Genomic DNA, 13,933 nt, shown 5'->3' with positions numbered 1-13,933 from the left:
AAAATTCTTTATAGATTTTGGATATTAACCCTTTATCTGATATGTCCTTTGCAAATATCTTCTCCCATTCTGGGTGTTGCTTGTTTAGTTGACTGTTTTCTTCACTCTGAAGAAGTTATCTTGATGAGGTCCCAGTAATTCATTTTTGCTTTTGTTTCCCTTGTCTCCTGAGAAATGTCAAGTAAGAAGTTGCTGCAGCCAAGGTCAAAGAAGTTGTTGCCTGTTTTCACCCCTAGGATTTTGATGGTTTCTTATCTCACATTTAGGTTGTTTATCCATTTTGAGTTTATTTTGGTGTATGGTGTAAGAAAGTGGTCCAGATTCATTCTTCTGCATGTTACTGTGCAGTTTTCCTAGCACCATTTGCTGAAGAGACTGTCTTTCTTCCATTGGATATTATTCCTGCTTTGTCAAAGATTAGTTGGCCATACATTTGTGGGCCCATTTCTGGGTTATCTATTCTGTTCCATTTTTCTATGTGTCTGTTTTTGTGCCAGTACCATACTGTCTTGATGGTTACAACTTTGTAATACAGCTTGAAGTCCAGAATTGTGATGCTTCCAGCTTTGGCTTTTTTTTTTTTTTCCAACATTACTTTGGCTATTCTGTATTTTTCTGGTTCCATACAAATTTTAGGATTGTTTGATATAGCTCTGTGAAGAATGCTGGTGTTATTTTGACAGAGATTGCATTGAATGTATAGATTGTTTTGGGTAGGACTGACATTTTAGGCAATATTTGTTCTTCCAATCCATGAGCATGGAATGTTTTTCCATTTCTTTGAATCATCTTCAATTTCTTTCATAAGCTTTCTGTAGTTTTCAGTGTGCAGATCTTTTACCTCTTTGGTTTAGGTTTTTGCTTTTATTTCTTATACATATGGTGTCATATCTAAAAAAGTCATTGCCAAGACTACTGTTAAACTTTTTCCATATGTTTTCTTCTAGGAGTGTTATAGTTCCAGTCTTTAATCCATTTTGAGCTAGTTATTGTGTATGGTTAAGACAGAGGTCCAATTTCATTCTTTTTCATGCAAATACCAATTTTCTCAACATCATTTATTGAAAAGTCTATCCTTTCCCCATTGAGTATTCTTGGCTGTCTTGTTGAATATTAGCTGATTACATATGAATGATCAATTTTTGGACTCTTGATTCTATTCCCTTGGCCAATGTGCCTATTTTTATGTCAGAACCATACTGTTTTGATCACTATAGCTTTGTAGTATAGTTTGCATTCAGGAAATGCAAAGGCTTAGTTTTCTTCTTTCTCAAGATTACTTTGGCTATTCAGGGTCTTTTGTGGATCCATATGAATTTTAGGATAGGTTTACTATTTCTGTGAAAAATGCCATTGGAATTTTGATAGAGGTTTCAATGAATCTATATATACATGGCTTTGGGCGGTATGGACATTTTAATAATATTATGATCCATGAAGATGGGAGATGTTTCCATTAATCTTTTGCTATTTCTTTCAATGTCTTATAGTTTTCAATGTATATATCTTTCATTTCCTTGGTTAGATTTATTCCTTAATATTTTATTGTTTTTTGTGCTACTATAAGGGTAATTGTTTATTTCTTTCAGAAATTTTGTTGTTAGAGAATAGAAAGTCAACTGATTTTTATATGTTGATTTTCTAAGCAGCAATTTTATTGACTTTGTTTATTAGTTCTAATGGGTTTTTGGCTGAGTTCTTAGGGTTTTCTACATACAAGATCAGGTCATCTGCAAATAGACAATTTTACTTTTTCCTTTCTGATTTGGATGCCTTTCGTTTCTTTTTATTGCCTAATTGCTGTAGGTAGCACTTCCATACTTGGTTGAATGGGAATAATAGGTGTGGGCACCCTTGTCTTGTTTCTCATTTTAAATAAAAAGCTTTTAGCTTTCATCATTGAATATGAAGTTAGCTGTGGCTTTGTCATATATGATCTTTATTTTATGAAGTATGTTCCTTGCATACCCCATTTGTTGGGAGAATTTATCATGAAATGGCACCAAGTTTGGTTAAAGCTAATCTGCATCTACTAAGATGATCAGATGATGATTTTTATTCTTGATTCTATTAACATGGTATATCACATTTATTGATTTGTATATATTAAAATATCTTTGCATCCCACAGATAAAACCTACTTGATAATGGGGTCAATTCACAAGGAAAATATACCAATTACCTAAATATATGAAGCAAATACTGGCAAAATGAAAGGAGAAATAAATAGGAAATTTCAATATTCCAATTTGGAGAATGGATTGAACATCCAGGCAGAAGATCAACAAGGAAACAGAGAAATTGTGCCCAGCAGACATATACAAAATATTCCATCCAACAATAGCAGAATACACATTCTTATCAAGCACACATGGAACATTCTCCAGGACAGATCATATGTTAGTTCACAAAACAGGTCTCAAGGATTTTAAAAGATTAGAATCAAACCAAGTATTTTTTTCTGTCCACAATGGAATAAAACTAGAAATCAATAGAATGAAACTGAATGAAATTCTCAAATACATAAAAAATATATTCTCTAAAAACAATATTCTTTAAAAAATATATTCTTTAAAAAATAAGAAATTAAAAGGGAAATTAGAAAATATCTTGGGACAAAGAAAATGAAGACACCACACTGAAACTTACTGGATATATCAAAAGCATTATTAGAAGGGAAAATTATTGCAATAAATTCCTTCATTAAAAAAGAAGGAAACCTCAGGGTGCTTGGGTGTCTCAGTCATTTAAGCACCCACTCTTGATTTCAGCTCAGGTCATAACCTCACAATTCATGGGATCGATCCCAGTGTGGGATTGACCTCTGTGTCCCTGCTGAAAGTGCAGAATCTGCTTGGGATTCTCTCTTTCCCCCTACCCTCTCTGCTCCTCCCTGCTTCTACTTGCTCTCTCAAAATAAATAAATAAACATTAAAAAAAAAAAAGAGAGAGAAGTCTCAAACAACTTAATTATAGACCCTCAAGCAACTAAGGAAAGAAATTAAGCCCAAAGTTAGTAGGAGAAAGGAAGTAATAAAGGTTAGAGAGTAAATCAATGAAATTGAGAATATAAAAATAGAAAACAAAACTAAGAGTTGTTTTGCTAAAAAGGTAAACAAAATTGATAAGCCTTTAGCAAGACTAAATAAGAAAAAAGAGAACACTTAAATGAAAAAAAGATGAAAAAGGAGACTTTACAATTGAGGCCACAGAAAGAAAACAGCTCAAAAAAGACTAATATAAACAATTATATGCCAAACTACATAACTGAGAATGCATAAAATTCCTAGAAACACACAACTGACCAAGACTGAATCATGAAGACACAGAAAATTTGAACAAATCTCTAACTATAAAGAGATTAAATCAGTAATCAAAAACCTCTGAACAAAGAAATGCTGGAAACCAGATTGCTTCACTGCTGAATTCTACCAAACATTTAAAGAATCACTACCAATCTTTCTTAAACTCCCCCCCAAAATTAAAAAGTAACACTTCCAAATTCATTTGTGAAACCAGCATTACTTTGCTACCAATGCAGACAAAAATACTACAAGATAATAAAACTACAGGCCAATATCCCTGATGATTTAAAGATGCTAAGCTCCTCAACAAAATAGTAGCAAACCAAATTCAACAGCACATTCATACACCATGACCAAGTGGGATTTAACCCAAGAGTGCAAGGATAGTTCAATATTAAAAAAAAAAAAAAAAAAAATCAATGTGATGCAACATGTTAACATAATTAAAGATAAAATGTATAAGATCATCTTAACAGATGCAGAAAAGCACTTGACAAAAACTCAACACGCTTTCATATAAAAAAAAGAACACACACACACACACACACACAACTAACCAGACTCAGAATAGAAAGAAATGACCCTAACATCCAAAAGGTCATTATAAAATGTCCGTGATAATATCAAACTCAAAGCTAAAAGCTCTTAAGAACAAAGCAAGTATGCCCACTCTTAACATTTCTATTCAACATATTACTGGACCTCGCTAGAGCAATTATGCAAGAAAAATAAGACATTCAAATAGGAAAGAAAGAACTAAAATTATTTTGGCTGGCAGATAATATGATCTAATATGTAGAAAACCTTAAAGATTACACACACACACGTATTAGAATAAATGCATTTAGTAAAGTTTCAGGATACAAAAATAATATACAAAAATCAGCCTCATTTCGACATACCAAAAATAAAACCAATCCTGGGGTACCTGGGTGGCTCAGTTGGTTAAGTGTCTGACTCTTGATTTTGGCCTAGTTCATAATCTCACAGTCTGTGAGATTGAGCCCTGTGTCAGGCTCTGTGCTGAGTGAGGAGCTTGTTTGGGATTCTTTCTCTCCCTCTCTCTCTGCCCCTTTCCTGATCATTCTCTCTCTCATGCTCCCTCTCTCTCTCAAAATAAATAAACTTAAAAAATAAACAATCCAAAAAGAAAACTAATAATAAATTAATTACATATTTAGTAATAAACTTAACCAAGGAGATACAAGATTTTTATGCAGAAAACTATGAAACATTTGTGAAATAGAATGACATACACAGATTCACGTGAATGGAAAGACATCCCCTGTTCATTGATGGAAGGCAATACTGTTATAATGCCCAGACTACCCAAATTGATGTACAGATTCAATGCAATCTCCATCAAAATCCCAATGACCTTTTTGTACAGAAAAAGAAACAATTCTAAAATTCATACGAAACCACAAAAAACCCAAATAGCCAAAATAACCTTGAGGAGAAAAGAACAAAGCTGGAGGACTTTGTTTCAAAACATATAACTATAGTAAGCAAAACAGTATGGTACTAGCATAAGGGTAGACATATAGATGATCAATAGAACAAAATGGAGAGCCCAGAGAAAACCCAGCACATATACATACAGTCAACTGATCTTTGACAAGATTGTCAAAAATATACAGTGTCAGATGGGCTCTTCAATAAACGTGCTGGGAAAACTGGATATCTACATTCCAAAGACGAAAACTTATTGGAGCCTTATCTTAAACCATACACAAAAATTAGCTCAAAGTGAATTAAAAACTAAATATAAGACCTGAAACAGTAAAGCTCTTAAAAGACATGGGTAAAATCCTTCTGGACGTTTGCCTTAGCAATTATTTCTTGCATAGGACACCAAGAGAACAGACAACAGGAGAAAAACAGGAAAGTGGGACTTCAAACAAAAACACTTCCACATGGCAAGAAAGTGATTTAAGCAATTAATAGTGAAAAGGCAACCTCTGAAGTGGGAGAATATATTTTCAAACAATCTATCTATAAGGGATTAATTTCTAAAATACATAATTAACTCCTACAACCAAATAGCAAAATACCAAATAACTTAAAAAACGGCAAAACTCATTTCTCCAAAAAAAGACGTACAAATAGCCAAAAGGTGTATGAAAAGATGTTCAACATCAGCAATCATTATGGAAATTAAAATCAAAACTGCAATGAGATATCACTTCATACCTGATAAGATGGTCATTATCAAAGACAGTAACAGAAAATAAGTGTTGGTGAAGAAGTGGAAAATTGGAACCCTTGTTTACTATTGATAGGATTGTAAAATGATACAGGTGCTATGGAAAACAAAATGACAGTTCCTAAAAAAACAAAAACAGAACTACTATATGAGCCAGCAATTCCATATTTGGGTGTTTATCAAAAAATAAACTGAAATAAGGATATCAAAGAGATACTAGCACTCCCACATTCATTGTACCATTATTCACAACAGCCACCATATAGAAACAACCTAAATGTCCATCAATGGATGAACAGATAAACATAATGTGGAAGATACATACAATGGAAGATTACTTAGCCATAAAAATGAAGGATATGCTGTCATATGCTGTAACGTGAATGAAATCTGAGGACATTATGGTAAGTGAAATAAGCCAGATACAGAAGGACAAATACTACGTTCAAATGGTATCTATGGTAGTCAAACTTATCAAAGCAAAAAGTAGAACGGTAGTTGCCAGGAGTGGTGGGGAGAGGAAATGAGTTGTTATCTGATGGATATAAAACTTCATTCACGCAATGAAAAAGTTCTAGAGATATGCTACACACCACTATCTTTATAGCTGATACTACTATATACTTAAAAACAGGGTTAATCTCATGTTATGTGCTTTTTACCACAAAATTTTCAAGTGCCATAAGAAGCCAAAGAACATGTCTAAGAAAGGATATGGGGTCAAACACATCACATGATTTTGAAAGATCAAATAAGATGATAAAGAACTAACCATTAGCTTTGGCAAAATACAGATCACTGGCAACCGTGATAAAAACAAATTTAGTGCAGTCAGGGAAATAATGAGATTAGCATGAGATAGAGTAAAGGAAATAACTTCAAGAGAGGGGATGTTTTTACAAATAGAGAGAACTAATACAGTGGAGAGAGAGGCTGGTATGGAGCCAGAGGACTTTTTTTTTTTTTTTTTTTAGGAGGGACAGTAATAACATATGTTTGTATACTGGCTGGAGTGATCAGTAGAGGTAGAGAAAAATAATGACACAGGAGAGAGAGGGGATAAATTTGGGAGTAAACTCTGAGGAGATTTAAGTGGATGAGATCCAGACCACAAGTAGAGAAGGTGGACTTAGGGAGGAGTAGATCCAGGGCTTTCTCTTACATAAAGAAAAGGCAGAATGTGTAGAAATCAATGCAGGTAGGTTACCGGGTTAATGGTGGGAACTGAGGAAGTTCTTTGTATGTATTTGCGTGTCTGTTTATAAAATATAAGGTGAGGTCCTAAGTTTAGAGTGAGGTGAGAAGGAAGCGTTGATTTGAGGAGCAAGAAGGGATATGAAATTATCATCTCAGAGAATAGGGAAATGAATTTACTGGGGATGTGAAATAAGATATGGTCAGAAATTTCTAGTGAGTTGAGGCATCTGGGCTGTGTAATTTTTCCACAAATATTGTTTAGCCACTGAAGTTTTCTGGGATCAGAATAGGTTTAAAAAAAATAGTAGTTAAAAGAGTTGAAGCTTTTCCAGGTAAGAAGATAGAAAGAGTGAGATAAGGGAATTAAGGACATTTTCAAAACTGGGACTGTAATGCTGGAGCCAAAGAATTTGAGCAGATACCAAGAGAAATAACGACTTGAGGATGTGATAAAGACTAAACAAAACTTAGTTCTATAGCCTTCCCTTCTAAAAACTTTCAAGTCAGTATCCTTACATCCTCCTGACCACCTACTCCCACCCCCCAACCATGCCTTCTCCTTTACCTTTTCCCTGGAGAAAAGCTCAGGACAAGACATGGTAGAGAGCTAACTCTACTAAAGGCAGCCCTGGTCTTCCTTCTCCTCCACACTCCTCCCCCTCTATAGTGGACTGTGGCCTGAGACATACATTGAGATAAGTTCCCATTTGCCTATTAGGACACTTTCAAACACATCTACCTCTTCGCCACCCAAGAAGCCAGAGGGGATCTCCAGGAAAGCCTAGCAGGCAACTAACATTGTTATTCATCTTAGTCTACTTTTCTTCATGAAATAAATTCTCCAAGTAGATCAAGGAACATAACCATCATTTATAATGTTGACTAAGGATAAACATGGCTGCTTCCTAAAAATTAATTCACAGGAAGAATTCTATGTGAAGCATAGTATTGGCTGGCATTTACGATAGAGTGGTAACAGAGCTGTCCATTCCCAGGATCTGTGATGAAATATAGGAACATAACAAGAGCACATCTAACAAATCAATGTACCATCTGCTTCAGTACCTGGTATCCGGAGGTGACTAATCCTGGCTGCTTCTCAAAAATGTTTAACTATCTCCACCTGCCCCTCATCTTGACCCATCTTCCTCTCTTAATAAAGCATAATAAAAGCATATGGCTCTGTAGAAAGCTTCTGGCAGCAGAATTCCATCGGAACCATGGTAAATTTCTCTCACTTTTTCCTGCCTTCTGGACTATATGATTTAGACACTTTTCTAGCCTCCAATCTTCTAAGATGGATCCTAACCCCATCCAGAGAAGAGGAAATAAGAAAATATATAAACTTCTTGGAAGTATCAAATCCCATGATTGAATCTAGAAGTTCCTTGAGTGCTCATCAAGATGACATGTTCCCTAGTTTCTCCAAACTAATGTTTTTAGGTAAGAGGCAGCATCATTAGTTGTAATAGGTACAAATTTCTAGATTAACAGAACTGACACCTTTGATTAACAATAAAACGTACGCATACCCATCTATGGATGTAGGAGATTTAAACTTTTCTTTAAGGCTCAGAGCACATCACTCTACTATTCTGCTTTCAAACAATGGCAGTGTTAGCAATTACTTAAAGCATACCATTTTGTCTCTATTTACATTGTTCCAGGCTGCTCACCAAAACCACTATGGCCCCCAGCTGCATTCCTACTCTGGACCTGTCTGGAGGAAGGATTAATTAAGTAGCACCCACCAGAGGTCTACTTATAGGTCAGAGGGAAAAAACAAGCTTCTTGGAAAAGTAGTTAAAGTCAATACACACTATATGTGTGTACACATACTTGTGCACACAGAGAGTGGGCTAAAATTGAGAATAACTCAGAGTACAGAACAAAGTCTATCCTACATATTATCCTCTGTTTTATAAACTCATACCTGAGTTCTAGGGTAAGAGGGGGGAAAAAAAACCAGAACCAATGTAAGTTCAAAAAGCTCATTTCTTGGGGCACCTGGGTGGCTCAGTCGGTTAAGCGTCTGACTTCAGCTCAGGTCATGATCTCACGGTTTGTGGGTTCGAGCCCCTCATCTGGCTCTGTGCTGACAGCTAGCTCAGAGCCTGGAGCCTGCTTCGGATTCTGTATCTCCCTCTCTCTCTGACCCTCCCCTGCTCATGCTGCCTCTCTCTCTCTCTCTCTCAGAAATAAAAACATTAAATTTTTTTTTAAAAAGCTCTTTTGTGATATCCATACTAGGCAAAAATATTGAAAGTTTCTGTCAATGTTGGCACTCATAGCTCTAGCAGTGATGGTAGACCAGGTCAGTAGAAGTTGATATCAGCACCTTCCACAATGGGGAAAGCAGCTCTGGGAGCCTTTGCCCACAGTGGAACCCAGGGCCCTTGTTACACACTAACATCTTCCATGTTGGGTCTCTGCAGACATAGCACTGGCCCTGGTGGGATTGTCAGCAGCCGTGATATTGTGGGTATAAAAATTATGGAAGCACAGTTTCCCTAGTTGTCCAATCAGCAAAAGTGATTAACTCCTCAGAGTGTCCTCAAAACAGGAAAGAAGAAAAATGGCAGATACCATATACGTGGTAGCCCCCAAAATCAGCTTATAAAGCATACTTAAGAATTTTACAGAGATTTCTAGAACGACTTGGAAGTCTGTTGAAGAGGTGCCTGGGAAGTATCAAAACAGACAATATCCCATGATTCTGATTTTACTTTGGGAGTGGCAGGGTTTAGGAAACTCTACCATCTGTGTCCCTGGGTCTTCATTTGTTACTCTTCCCCAATGAATATTCCCTACGTTACTGCTGATATATGACACTCAGCAGTCATATTCCTCTTCTTTGTAATTCACTCCTATTTGGATTGGGTAAGGTTGTCATTAAATAGGAGAAAAACTCTAAGATATGAGAAATTTTCATGAGAGTAAATATGTAAGCCTTAACCTATAAACATTGTGTTATTTGTTGAAGCAATTTGAGGATTTTTAAAATTTTAACTATTTTAGAACACTGATTATGCTCAAAAACTAAAACTCAAGTGAATTATAAGCACATTTATATATATTCCTATATATATATTCCATGTCAACCATGCTTCAAATAAATGAGGCATGGTTTGCAAAACAAACAAGATCAATCATTTCCTTTCTTTAAATTTTTTCAAGTTTATTTATTTATTTAGAGAGAGAGGGAGAGAGAGAGAGCAAGACAGAACAAGCATACGCTGGGGAGGGGCAGAGAGAAGGAGAGACAGAATCTCCAGTAGACTCCACACCTTCAGCATAGGGCCCAATGTGGGGCTTGAACTCACAAACTGTGAGATTGTGACCTGAGCCTAGATCAAGAGTCAGATGCTTAATCTACTGCACTACCCAGGCACCCCTCAATCATTTCCTTTTTAATAAAACATCAACTTATTGTTCACCTATGGTTTTGATGGTTTTCTGATGCTGATTATTTAACACATTTTGCACTCATGACACCACTATTACTCAAGAGCAACACTGAAAAGTTCTAGCTTATAGATAAACTGAATTAATCTGTAACCTATAAATACAACAATAGTAGCTGGGCCGGTAACACAATGAAGAATGACACCAAATGGACAAAGAACCAACACAGGGTTGTTTCCTAAATTGTCATTAGTGACCACTAGCATCACCAGATAGAATGATTTTAAGTGCTGTTGATGGCTGATAGCAGTACTTTAAGGAAATGAGGGGAAAGGTTTTACATTTATCACAGCTACCTAATTTGAACACTTAGACAGCAATTAAGTCACATTTATGTTCAAGGTGCATGATGAACTATAATATCAGTTATCAGTATGTTCCCAACCTGGGCCATTAGCCTGGAAGTCAAATACCCATATTCTGGCTCTAAGCCTGATTATAAATTGGAACACTCCTAAATAGACTGCATAGTCCAATAGAAAGAGCTTACTCAAAGATGCATATTTAAATTTGGCTCTGCCACTTACATAAAGGATCCCTTTAAAGCTACCCTAAAGCAGTGTTTTTCCAACTTTAAATGTGTATATAACAAGACCTGGGGATGGTGTTAAATGCTGACTGTAGTTAAATTGGTCTGAGGGGTGGAGTTTGGGCTAAATTTCTACAAGCTCCCCTATTCCTCTCCTGCTCCCTGGACCAACTTTGAGTGGCAAAGCCTTGGAAGTTTACTGACAGAACATGTAGAAAACATGTACTTCCATGAGAAAGCATTTCATAAAACGGCATCAGTATCACTTTATATTAAAAGTCGGTGATTCAGTTCAACTCATCAAGGAAAAGTCCTAGAATAAATTATGCTCCAGATATTTAATTTTTCCTTTTTACCAACATCAAAAATAAAACTGGGAATTGGAAAGGCATCACAAAAAAGATATTCATCCTAAACAATTTTGTTGCCTTTTGGTTGCTTTCAAAGATTGATTTCAGTATCACCATCCTGACAGAAATGATAGGGAAAAAAAACCCTGCTTTTTAAAGAAACTTGTACAATTAGACCCAATCCTAGGTCTGTCCTGTAGATGGTTTCATCCCAATCAAAATAGAAATAGTAAGTTACGAGGAAAAGAAAGAAGACAGCTGGCTCCAGAAATACTGGCAACAAGAAGAGATCGTTGTAGGGCAAGAAATAAAAAACTAATAAAAGCTGACACAGGAACACAGAAATCAGAACCATATAAACATCTAATTTCTCTAAGTAAAACTCTTTTCCATTGCCATTGGCTTTTCTGGAAGAAATGAACAAAATCAACAGTATGATTATAGATTTCCAAAGCATTTCTGTGTTCCTTATCTAAAGTATAAGTGTTGGGTCGAACACTGACCCATGTACACAAAGGGCAGGAGAGGCCAGAGAAGGAAGTGGGCCACCCCAGACTGGTAGGTAGCAGGTTTAGTAAAGCAAGGGAACAAGGCTGGTCTTCGGTGGCCTCAAGAAGAGTACACCTTTGCACCCACCCACCAGAATCTTAAGAGTTCAGATAGAGGCCTTACCCAGGTTCAGTCATGTATATTGCCAGATGGTCTATATAATAATATGATATAATAACAACTTACTCTCTTAAGGCAGCAGCCTTGAAAAGGGCTCCAGGTGTGGGAACAGTGGGTGGAATGTACGTTCCAAGGATAGGGGTCCATCTTGAGGTCTGTCCATGAACCCTCCAACAACAAGGAAACATACACCCTCTCTGAGTTCCAATACCACATATTTTGGCCCACCTTTCACTGTTACATGGTCAACTTGCTGTATTATGTAAAGAAGATTTTCATCACATATCAGAAAATGCATAGCAGATCCCTCTCATAGAATAAAAAACCCTTCCCGATCTTTCAGATTTGGGACAGAATGACTACGTATCACAGACCCAGACCACTAACACTTTACCCAGATCAAACAACAGCTTGCTTGCTCTGATGATGGATCTCTTTACCATGGTTCTGGAACACCATAATTATAGGGTTAGAACTCTACTGCAATGATGCCAGAAATTCATCAGACTCGCTCTCACCTGAATTTTATAGTCTGTCTTACTGTTTCCATCTCTACTTATCCTCTCTCAATTGCCTATAGTGAGAGGAAGCATCATTCATAACCCCAAATTCCAAGATATTATTTACAGAAACATGTATGAATGAAAATTTAGTTTGGTGTCATCAGAGACTGGAAGAAATGACGAATGAGACTAAATCTGAGTAACTGTCAATGTATTCCAACAGCGCCATTCTTTTGAAAAATAGACTGGAAGTAAAAACTACTAATACTAACAATTCCTTAGGCCAGTCAATACCAAATCATGAGGACATTTAAATGCAAAACAGCCAGTAAGCGATTTGGTTCTGAAAGCATTAAAGATGCCGAGAGGAGAGAAATGTTTNGGGGGGGGGGGGGGGGAAAGGGGGAATATCACACACCTGCATATTGTCCTTTGCACTAGCCCTGAGTAAGCTGGGTCAGCTGCCCCAAGTGGGTAGCCTCATTATCAAGCAGCTCTTCACTCTCTGGTTGCTTCACCTAAGAAAACCTGAACTTTGAGGATGACCGAGCAGTCATTTCCTTCCCCAGAAACACTTGCTGGGCGCATCAGGAGTGGTTTTAAATGGTGGAGATAATTACTTAATTCAAGCTGCAGCAACTGGCCAAGTAAACATGTAGCAGCCAGGAAGCTATTAGCATGATTTTAAGGCAATTATTCCATTAGTGTTTAATAGTCTCCAATTAGTCTTCTCTATCAAAGTTTGAATGTCTTTTTTCCTTCAAAAATTCTCACAGTTGAGCAATGCAGAAAAGCACCAGACCCGTTTTTACACCTAGATTTGGATCTATGGATCTACCAAACCTACTTTACAAAATCATGGGGAAATTCAGGGGTGTAGATTTGGTGAAACATTCTTTTTCTCAAGAAGTATTAGGGGTGAGAATGGGATGCTTTGCAGGGGGTTCGCTTGGAGTATAATATTAAGAAGGGCTGGGAAAGCAGTGAAAATTCCCACTGTGTCCAATGCCACAGCCCCTCTAGTACTATATGCAAAATGGAACCCATGTAAAGCCTCCCAATCTCACCCCCAATGCCTCCACTGGGAGATGAGCAGAATATCAAAGTCTCCGACCTCAGGTTTTCACTTTGTCCCATAGGGAGAAAAGGAAAATTGCCCTGTATCCTGCTAATGCCTACTTCCTTGTCCCCTCACCCTGGTTAGTAGCTGTTGCTACTGAGTCATCAAGATACGAATTCCAATGCATTCCCTTGAAAATTCTTAGGAGACATTCCCTAAGGACCACTTTAGGGGTCAGATCATGTATCTGATGGTAGATCATTTGCCTTCACTGAGCTGCATCTATGAAATGGAGTTAATAGAATCAGCACTGCCTGCTTCACGAGGTTTGGGGAAGGATTATGTGATCTGGTGTAAATACTAGGGCTTTGAAAGGTGAAGAATTACGGAAACGTAATATAGATTCTGATACAGTGTCCTACCATCCCTCAGAACTAGCAATGTGAACTTAGGCTTTTAAGCCCCCTGCATATCTGGCGAGTCGCCTATCAGAAGACTGGCATCAGAGCCCTTGACTTTAATACTTTCTACGTGTACAGAAATGCTCAGGTGAGATCACGTGAAAGCAACGGTCTACATACCAAATAGAAAGGAAGAAAAGATAGGAACGCCTGTGGAAGGGACAGTGAAATTTTGCCAACAAAGTTGT

At 37.0% G+C, this 13,933-nt stretch overlaps 1 protein-coding gene across 1 annotated transcript in view; it reads right to left on the bottom strand.

The window, feature by feature from the left end:
• The window catches only part of PLCXD3 (phosphatidylinositol specific phospholipase C X domain containing 3), a 163,058-nt gene that overhangs the window by 147,285 nt on the left and 1,840 nt on the right, over positions 1–13,933 (bottom strand). The gene's annotated exons all lie outside the window — the stretch shown is intronic.

Source organism: Crocuta crocuta, unplaced genomic scaffold (genome assembly GCF_008692635.1).
Source record: "Crocuta crocuta isolate KB4526 unplaced genomic scaffold, BGI_CrCroc_1.0 scaffold4, whole genome shotgun sequence".
NCBI classification, from domain to species: domain Eukaryota; kingdom Metazoa; phylum Chordata; class Mammalia; order Carnivora; family Hyaenidae; genus Crocuta; species Crocuta crocuta.
The sequence above is the reverse complement of the archived record's forward strand: the minus strand, read 5'-3'. Positions and strand labels throughout refer to the sequence as shown.